Genomic DNA, 4582 nt, shown 5'->3' with positions numbered 1-4582 from the left:
GGCGTGTATGTTGTGAATTCAGCATTCTGAAGCTTTTGGATTCCATTTGATGCCTTCAACATGATATGATATGATATTGAGTATTGATACTGTAGCCATCACTGTAGCTATCACAGACAGAGCCCTGTGTGACGTGTATTGTGTGTGTGGCATGAATGTGTGTGACATGTATGTGTATGGCATGTATGTGTATGGTATGTATGTGTATGGTATGTGTGTGGCATGTATGTGTATAACATGTGTGTGGCATGTATGTGTGTGGCATGTATGTGTATGGCATGTACAGTATGTGTATAACATGTATGTGTATAGTATGTGTATAACATGTATGTGTATGGTATGTGTATAACATGTATGTGTGTGGCATGTACAGTATGTGTATAACATGTATGTGTATGGTATGTGTGTGACATGTATGTGTATAACATGTATGTGTGTGGCATGTATGTGTATAACATGTATGTGTATGGTATGTGTGTGGTATGTGTGTGGCATGTATGTGTATAACATGTATGTGTATAACATGTATGTGTATGGCATGTATGTGTATAACATGTGTGTGTATGACATGTATGTGTATAACATGTATGTGTATGGTATGTGTGTGGCATGTATGTGTATAACATGTATGTGCATGGTATGTGTGTGGCATGTGGGTGTATGTGCAAGGCACTAGACGAGCCTTGAGGGGTCAGTTCGCCGTGCCGAGACTCAGAACTGAAGCCTTAAAGAAGACTGTAATGTACAGTACAGGGCAATGTCCTACTGGAATAGACTTCCACAATATTTAGTTTCAATTGCCAGTAAAGTTGGATTCAAGAAGAGACTAAGAAAAGCTGTAATGCAGAAAGAGATTGATTTTGGTTAAGTCTAATCTGTGGCTGGTGAATGGGTTCTTGTGTTGGGTTATGTATTAATTTGGAATGTCTTTATCTAGTGGTTATGAGGAATATTAGTGTATGGAATGTCGTGCTGTTTTTGAACAAGTTTTAGTTTTCTCTGAGATGTTTCCGTTTGTTGTTTTATTGATATTTGTTGTTTTATTGATATTTGATTTGTTCTATATGTTTGTATATTTGTTATTGTTCTATATTTGTTTGTACGTCTGATTTTGATTTGTTTATTGTTCTATAATTGTTTGTATATTTGATTGGTGTTTTATTGATATTTGTTTTATTTTATGTTGTTTTATTGATTATTCTTGTTTTATTTTTTATTTTTATGTTTGTATCCAGACCCTGCTGAGGCCGTGACTAATGGAGTTCTGAAATAAATTAAGAAATGTGTATGGTATGTGTGTGTATGGTATGTGTGTGTATGGTATGTGTGTGTATGGTATGTGTGTGTGTATGGTATGTGTGTGTATGGTATGTGTGTGTATGGTATGTGTGTGTATGGTATGTGTGTGTATGGTATGTGTGTGTATGATATGTATGTGTATGATATGTATGTGTATAACATGTATGTGTGTGACATGTATGTGTATAACATGTATGTGTATGGCATGTGTGTATAACATGTATGTGTATGGCATGTGTGTGTATGGTATGTATGTGTATGATATGTGTGTATAACATATATGTGTATGTTATGTGTGTGTGACATGTATGTGTGACATGTATGTGTATAACATGTATGGTATGTATGTGCATGGTATGTATGTGACATGTATGTGTGTGACATGTATGTGTGATTGACATGTATGGTATGTGTGTGTATGGTATGTATGTGTATAACATGTATGTATGGTATGTATGTGACATGCATGTGTGTGACATGTATGTGTGACATGTGTGTGTGACATGTGTGTGTGTGTGTGTGTGTGTGTGAGACATGTATATGTGTGACATGTATGTGTGACATGTGTGTGACATGTGTGTGTGTGTGTGACATGTATGTGTATAACATGTATGTGTGTGACATGTATGTGTATAACATGTATGTGTGTGACATGTATGTGTGACATGTGTGTGTGACATGTGTGTGTGACATGTATGTGTATAACATGTATGTGTGTGACATGTATGTGTATAACATGTATATGTGTGACATGTATGTGTGACATGTGTGTGTGACATGTGTGTGTGACATGTATGTGTATAACATGTATGTGTGTGACATGTATGTGTATAACATGTATGTGTGTGACATGTGTGTGTATAACATGTATGTGTGTGACATAGGGGTGTAAAGGTACACGTATCCATACCGAACCATTTCAGTACTGGACTACTGGACCTAAGGTTCAGTACGGATGTGTACCGAACGAATACAATGGTATGTTAACCACTAATCTAATATAATTATAAAAAAATAAATGTATTTAACAAATCAATTATTAATTTCAATATAGAATATTCGTTGACAGCCCTACAAGTACAATTAGTTACTGCACACTACATCACCCCTGAGTGGAACATTGTACCGAAAACCCGTACCGAACCGTGACTTCAAAACCGAGGTACGTACCCAACCGTGGTTTTTGTGTACCGTTACACCCCTAGTGTGACATGTATGTGTGTGGCATGTATGTGTGTGACATGTATGTGTATGGCATGTATGTGTGTGACATGTATATGTGTGACATGTAAGCAATATACCAATATTTATCTATCTGTGTGATATAATATTATCACCCATTTTCACCCAGCCCTACTACAATAGCTTCATTGTAAACAGAGGACATGGCGTGGGATTGGAATGACAGTGAGTGAGCCAGTGACCTATGACCTATACACCCAGCCCCCCCCCCCCCCCCCCTCTCATGTATTTTCTTATGGGTCATTCCAGGTCACAGAGCAGCGCGGCCCGTTAGCTTCAATGTTGCCAAGTCTCCCTTCAAATGGTGTCGTCATCAAATGTACCATGAAATAAGCGTGATCACGAATTGTGTTGAACGTTAAACGTTAAAGGGGGATCTTTTTACGTGAAGTGGTATGAAATACTTGCAGTGTAATGGGATGCAGAGCCAATAGCTTCCTTACCGAGACCCAGAGTCAAGGTTCTGAGCCAGTGAGCCAGTGAGCAAGGCAGCTTCTGAGCCTGTGAGCCAGTGAGCAAGGCAGCTTCTGAGCCAGTGAGCCAGGCAGCGTCTGAGCCAGTGAGCCAGATATAGACCAGATATAGACCAGATATAGGCCAGATATAGACCAGATATAGACCAGATATAGACCAGATATAGGCCAGATATAGGCCAGATATAGACCAGATATAGGCCAGATATAGACCAGATATAGATCAGATATAGGCCAGATATAGACCAGATATAGGCCAGATATAGACCAGATATAGGCCAGATATAGGCCAGATATAGACCAGATATAGACCAGATATAGGCCAGATATAGGCCAGATATAGACCAGATATAGGCCAGATATAGGCCAGATATAGGCCAGATATAGACCAGATACAGACACCATGCGGCACTTGGCTGGTTTGGCTCAGCGCCAGTTAGCACCAGTCTGTGTGGGACTGTGGTTTGCAGAGGACGTGCGTCTCATCAGCCAGCTGTTAGGCACCTTAACCTCAGTGGTAGGTAGGTTAGAGCACCTTAACCTCAGTGGTAGGTAGGTTAGAGCACCTTAACCTCAGTGGTAGGTAGGTTAGAGCACCTTAACCTCAGTGGTAGGTAGGTTAGAGCACCTTAACCTCAGTGGTAGGTAGGTTAGAGAGCACCTTAACCTCAGTGGTAGGTAGGTTAGAGCACCTTAACCTCAGTGGTAGGTAGGTTAGAGCACCTTAACCTCAGTGGTAGGTAGGTTAGAGCACCTTAACCTCAGTGGTAGGTAGGTTAGAGCACCTTAACCTCAGTGGTAGGTAGGTTAGAGCACCTTAACCTCAGTGGTAGGTAGGTTAGAGCACCTTAACCTCAGTGGTAGGTAGGTTAGAGCACCTTAACCTCAGTGGTAGGTAGGTTAGAGCACCTTAACCTCAGTGGTAGGTAGGTTAGAGCACCTTACCCTCAGTGGTAGGTAGGTTAAAGCACCTTACCCTCAGTGGTAGGTAGGTTAGAGCACCTTAACCTCAGTGGTAGGTAGGTTAGAGCACCTTAACCTCAGTGGTAGGTAGGTTAGAGCACCTTAACCTCAGTGGTAGGTAGGTTAGAGCACCTTAACCTCAGTGGTAGGTAGGTTAGAGCACCTTAACCTCAGTGGTAGGTAGGTTAGAGCACCTTAACCTCAGTGGTAGGTAGGTTAGAGCACCTTAACCTCAGTGGTAGGTAAAGTGGTAGTGCTCTAAGACCCAGCCCTGCTCTAAGACCCTGGTCTAAGACCCAGCCCTGCTCTAAGACCCAGCCCTGCTCTAAGACCCAGCCCTGCTCTAAGACCCTGGTCTAAGACCCAGCCCTGGTCTAAGACCCAGCCCTGCTCTAAGACCCAGCTCTAAGACCCAGCTCTAAGACCCAGCCCTGCTCTAAGACCCAGCCCTGCTCTAAGACCCAGCCCTGCTCTAAGACCCAGCTCTAAGACCCAGCCCTGCTCTAAGACCCAGCCCTGCTCTAAGACCCAGCCCTGCTCTAAGACCCAGCTCTAAGACCCAGCCCTGCTCTAAGACCCAGCCCTGCTCTAAGACCCAGCCCTGC

Source organism: Notolepis coatsorum (assembly GCF_963971535.1).
Source record: "Notolepis coatsorum genome assembly, chromosome: 1".
Classification (NCBI taxonomy): domain Eukaryota; kingdom Metazoa; phylum Chordata; class Actinopteri; order Aulopiformes; family Paralepididae; genus Notolepis; species Notolepis coatsorum.
Note: the sequence above shows the minus strand (reverse complement) of the source record.